Below are 6,267 nucleotides of genomic sequence, written 5' to 3'. Positions count from 1 at the left end.
TCACGTTACCGGTGCGACGCTCTAACCAACTGAGCTATGAAGCCACTGACGTTTGGCGCTGGTCATTTGTGGGTTCTAATGTTCCGAGGGGAATAAATCAACGAAGAAATAAAATATGTATGCATCATATATATGATGATTTCATATCCGCAGTTCATATATATCAATTCATACACCATTTCATCCGTTGATTCATTCCTCACGGGAACATTAGAACGCCAGTGGCTTCATAGCTCAGTTGGTTCGAGCGTCGCAAACGGTTAACGCGAGTCACGGGTTCAAATCCTGTGAAGTCCTGAATTTTTTAAAGCTTCTCTAAGCAATTGTAAAAATTGCGTTCACAAGGCGAAGATCATGGCCTCACTTGATTTCATATCCGAAGTTTCATATATATGATGCCATTCCTATATCATTTCATCGTTGACTCATTCCGCACGGGAGCATTAGAACCCACAAATGACCAACTCCCAACGTCAGGTGGCTTCATAGCTCGGTTGGTCAGAAGGTGCACTGGTAACTGGAGGTTCACGGGTTCAAATCTCGTGAAGTCCTGAATTTGAGGCTTCACTTGATTTCCATGGTTATAGGTCTGATAAACCGCTTGGGATGTTGGAAGAACACTCGAATAATTCTTATTCTACCAACATCCCGCGTGGGTTTCTCAGCCTATAAACAGAAACCCATAAGGGTTGAAACGGGTAACGCGCGTTCAAAGCTTCCGAATAGTCAGTGCGAACTGATTGGTTGAATTTTTTATTGCTAGTACCATATTTGGGAAAAACCCTCGCTCTTGTTGTGTCCAAATATGGTTACTTAGCAAATCGAATATTCAGAAGCTTTGTTTTCCAAGCCACACAAGGGGCCGTTACACGTTTCAACCCTTCGGGTTTCTGCTATAAACCATAGAAACTTGTGGTCTATTGCTTAAATAGCGGGAAATTGCACGTAAGGTTGGTAACCAGATTCGGGTCTTGCAAAAGCGTAAGAAATCAATTGACACAGATGCATAAAACCGATTGTATTACGCTTATCTTTTTCTTCACTGAGACTATGGTCTATTGTTGTGGCATCACTGTGGTAGGCGTGAGTCAACCAATTGGAAAAAACTGACTGAACGCGCCATGCACTTTATTTCTATGATGTCATAATAATAGTACATAAGATGACTTTGCTGGAGTGCATGAATCATCCAAATTGTCTAATAGAAGAATTTATAATATTTTAATTCTTTTATATAAGGCTTTACATGGGCTGGCTCCTGAATATATTTCTAAGTTATTCACATCGCGGGAAATGTAGCATTAATTTGCGGGAGGTATAACTTTCTTATGGCCCCTGGAGCAAATACCCAAGTTGTGGTCTTAATTCCTTGTCCTTTTGCGTTAGTAAGTCCAGGAATTTCTGGCAAACGATATTAGAAGAATACCGGAATTAAGTAAATTTTAAAGATGAAATGATATATGAAATGGATCATAAATGAACTGCAAATATGAAGTCAAGTGAAGCTATGATCCTCGCAGTTATGAACGCAATTTTTGCAATTGGATTAAAGAGCCTGAAAAAATCAGGACTTCAACGAACCCACAAATAACCAGCTCTCAACATCAGCGGTCTTCATAGTGCAGTGGTTAGAGCGTCGCACCGGTATTCGCGACCGTCACGGCTTCAAAACCAAGTTGAAGTCCTGAATTTTTTCAGGCTTTGCTTTACGCAATTGCAAAAATGCGTTCATAACTGCGAGGATCATACCTTCATTTATTAAGTAAATTTGAGTCTGCCAAGTTTTTTAAAATGAAATTTGATACAGACTGCTGCACCTTTTATGGCGCTTGATTTTTCATCTTTAAAATGGTAATTATTGCAAAAGTTCATTTTATTGTAGGATTTAACTATTTATTTATAACTCGGAGATATTAGCAATGTATTTCCTTAAATTCGAGTGTAAATAAAGTTGTCGTGTGCATGCGTGACTCATAAATGTGTGAATGCGAGACTCATTATAAATGTGTTTCCTAGAATTTTTCAGTACCTGGGTTAGTGGGTTAGGGTTTATCATTAGTATCCTGTTATTCCGGCAATTATAACACTGTGATCAAGAAAACATGAGCGATGTTCTAAAAAAAATGAGCATAGAGCCGAAGGCCGTGAAGAAATATTTTTATATGTCTGTCAGTTGTGCAAATAAGGAGGCCGCTTGTCAAGCGATTTTGTCTTAAGCCATTGTTTCGTTTTCGAGAAGTTACGTTTCACCTCGAAATTTCTTTTCGACTTGACCCTCGAAAACTCGGCTCTCTAATCTCGAGACTCGATCCTCGAAACACATAGCGGATCGAGTTTCGGAGTCGAGGCTGTCAACATTTGCTGCTTAAGATTTTCGCAACGGGCTGCCACAAATCCTTTTCGGCTGAACTACAGCAAAGGTGCGACTCACGGTGATTATTCCGGCTTACAGTTATAAAGAGGTGATATAAAGCCAAACATACCCACATTTCGCAAAAGACGTTGTACTGTCACCTCCCCCAGAACCTATCTCCACATTTACAGTCACCCTACCACCCCAGGCCCTAGGAAATAAAAACACAGGCCCACTAACGTATACAAAACACATTCAAATGGGACCTGTATTTCCATTTCTTCTAACTTTCAATTACTTTTTAAGGTTCACAGCACTTGTATATCATTATGAAAATAAATATACTTACTAAAGCTACCAAATTGCTTCTTGCAGAATGATTCCACAGTAAATTTCTTTTGATATCTAACGTATAATTATAATAAACAAGGTAAATACTTGCTTATACACACAACAATATACCAAACAGTATTAATATTGTTTTACACTGGACAGCCACAACGTCATATTACAATTATTTGCTTTCGCGCAAGCGGTTGTTACGAAAATGTTGATTATCAATGCTTATAAAAAACTTTCTTAGCAAGTGAACTGCATTATTTTTCTTAATCAAAATCAAAGCTTCAAAGATAATAAAACTACTCGCCTAAGGGCAGTGGTCAAACAGGAAATATTTTTTTTTTGGTTTTTTGTCCTAACATTCAAAGCCATATTTGGTGACCAAACATTTTACCGTTTGGCCACCTTGTTGTGGTGCTGTTTGACTCGTGTTTGCTTCAAAATATGAAGGCTATCAAACAAACTTAACACGTTTCTTTTGTTCTCGTGTTTGATGGGTGAAACTTTTGTTCGTTTACCCAGGGTCCCGTATCAAACTGTTTGGCGCGCGCCACATGCGTACCACGTTTGCTCAGCCGCTGTATCCAGGTGTTCGTTACGTAATTGTGGAGCCATAGTTCTTTGCTTTGTGGAGGTTGATCTGAGTAAGGCGCCCCACAAACGAAGAAAAAGTTTCTACGGCGCGCAAACGAGCGGAAACATTTGCTGGAAAGCAAAATGTTTCTGAAACCAAATTCAGAAACATTTTTGTTGCCGCAACCCCCCCCCCCCCAAAATATTATGTTCCCTGGGGCCACAAAAACGGGGGAACATTTACTTCGGCAACAATGTGTACGCAACATCGTTTCCTCGTTTGCGGGTTGCCTTTAGATCAAACATGTTTTAACCGTTTGGCCACTCACTTCAACATTAGCATGTTATATGGTGACAAAACAAGTTTGATGGTGTTTTAAACGCCAAACATTTCCCGTTTGGTCTCGTCTTAAGTCAAAACATTAAATTAGTTTTACTTAGTCATGGCTCAGCTTATGATAACTACACCGGAAATCTCTGGACAATATAACAGACTAATATTTCAGTACAAACAAAAGGCACCCATCTCGAGGCTCTGGGGATTAAATATAAGGCTTTTTAACTTTTATTGCCCGGAGCCTCGAGATGATGCGTTTTGTTTAGGACTGAATTTTAATATATCAAAGGTGGGCTATGTATTAATGCTAAAAATTCATGTTTTCTGAATTAGATTAGATTATTGTTACTTGAGCTTTTAGCAAGTGTCTGCTCACCGTTCATCAAATATTTGAACTGCAATGATTCCCAGAGTTAGACCACAACAATTTAGGCCATTACTGAGGAGCGCTAATGATGATGGATGCCTAAAGTCTCCTAAGTTGCTGCCGTATTTTCCAAACTGTCAACAGAAACCCTTACCCTTCAGTTCAAAGACTTGCACTCTGTGATTATTAGATCACAGACAAGTAAATGTCCTGATTTAGTCACTGACAAAACAATAGGGATTATTGAAACTCTCCATTCCCCCTTCCTCTTGTGCCAATTTGGATACTTATAGTACCCCTGGTGAATTCCATTCACCCTCACTGTAGATAGCGTTGTGGCTTCGCTGCCACGCTTCCTTCGATGGCAGGGTACTTTCCTCTGTTTAAAGCGCCAAACTCCGTGAACGCGCCCAAACTCAGTAAAGCGCCTTCCAACGGCTGCACACAATTCCTCTTTTCGTACACACATTCTTTTTTTCAAGAGTCAATATGACCTTACCAAAGTAATGTGTAACTCGACTTTGTGCTGAGTGCCTGGAAACGCCATCATGGGACTTCAAACTGATACTTCTAACGTCGGATATTAACAAGATATAGGCCATTACAGCTCTCCAAACTACCGTATAGAAGATGTCGGGCTGGCAGAAAGCCTCCAAAAACGCCGGACAGAGAAAGGTATTTCCGATTCCAGTCGCCAACTCTCGAAGTCTATAATAAAATATTACAATTTCAAGTTCAAGAAAGCGAACGGAGCCATATGCAAATTCATCACAAATCAACTATCCGTGACCGACCTAATTTGGTTCCTATGGTTTGTACTTGTGAAGCTGAACAACAAACCGACTAACACAGTTTAACTCGAAAGCTGGCTTTATGGAATTGCCGCTCTATTATATCCAAGGCCTCTGGTATTTGTGACGCTTGTTCTTATGGGAAAAAAATTGACCTTATTGGGCTTGACTGAAACGTGGTTAAATGGCGATAACCCGGGCTAAGCTGTCATTGCTGTAATCACCAACAATCTTCCTGATCACAATTCAATTCATGTGGCGATATGGTCGTGGTGGCGGAGGAGGTTGGTGTTGGCTCCGTAAAGGATCCGACGTAAAGCAATTTACGGACAATAAAGTTAATCATTTGAAAACTTAGACATCTCAATATCATCTGGAATCTACAAACCTACGTCTTGTGTCTATATATCGTCCTCACACATCCAAAAAAACATCGAGTTAACAACCTCTACGTTCTTGGATGATTTATCTCGTGATATTGGAGAATCAACATTTTCCCCTGGTCATCTACTTATGGACGGCGATTTCAACTTTCATTGTCGATGTCCCTGGTGACAGTGACGCGTCTTCAGGTTCTCGACTTCCCTTGATTCGACTAGCCTTAAACAAAACTGGTCACTACCACTAACTATAAACAGGGTCACATACTTGATTTACTAAGTACCAAAGCAGTAGCCAATTCATCTCTTCTACTAAAGTTACATTTGATCTTCCATCTGATAATGCTATGGTTACATGTCATTTGGCTTGTACCTCGTCCAAAAACCAACAAAGATCTTGGTAAATCATCGAAAGCTTCGTTCTGTTAACATCAAGGACCTTCAACATGATATACGCTCTGCGTTGCCTCCAACTTAAAATACCTGAGGAACATCGATGAACAAGTCAAATTTGTATAATACAACTCTGAAAGGCCTTCTTGATAGTCATGCACCAAACCGTACACGCTTGGTCACCTCCCGGCCAACATGCTCATTGGTTTGAGCACGGTTTACGGACAGCCAAGCAGGAAAAAACGGCGGTGTCGGAAAACGGACGATGGCGGAAAAAAGGTGGTCTTGAAGTAAATAGACAAATCTACCAACAACAATGCGCTGTATATTGGAAACTACGGGAAAACGCCAAAACAGCAATACCACCGGGCTACAGTTGAGGGCTGTGAGGAACCGTGAATTGTTTTGTGTTGTCAATAAATTTGTTCAATGGAAAGAAACCAACCATCTTACCATCCATGGACGATAACAGCTTTACCTGATGCTTTCTTAAAGATTTTTTTAGTACCAAGATTGATGACATACAAGCCTCCTTGGATGAAGCTTTACCTTTATAGCTGTCAGTTGACATACCTACAAAGTTGATGTTATAACATTGTTAACGAACTTTTCTACGATTACACCTGATACCACAAGCGCTATCATCATGAACTCATCTAAAAAAGTCTTGTTCGCTGGATCCACTACCCACGTTGATACTAAAAGATTGTCTGGATGTCCTAGTTGATTCCTAT

The sequence above is a fragment of the Montipora capricornis genome, chromosome 7 (assembly GCF_036669925.1).
Source record: "Montipora capricornis isolate CH-2021 chromosome 7, ASM3666992v2, whole genome shotgun sequence".
In the NCBI taxonomy this organism is placed as follows: Eukaryota; Metazoa; Cnidaria; class Anthozoa; order Scleractinia; family Acroporidae; genus Montipora; species Montipora capricornis.
Note: the sequence above shows the minus strand (reverse complement) of the source record.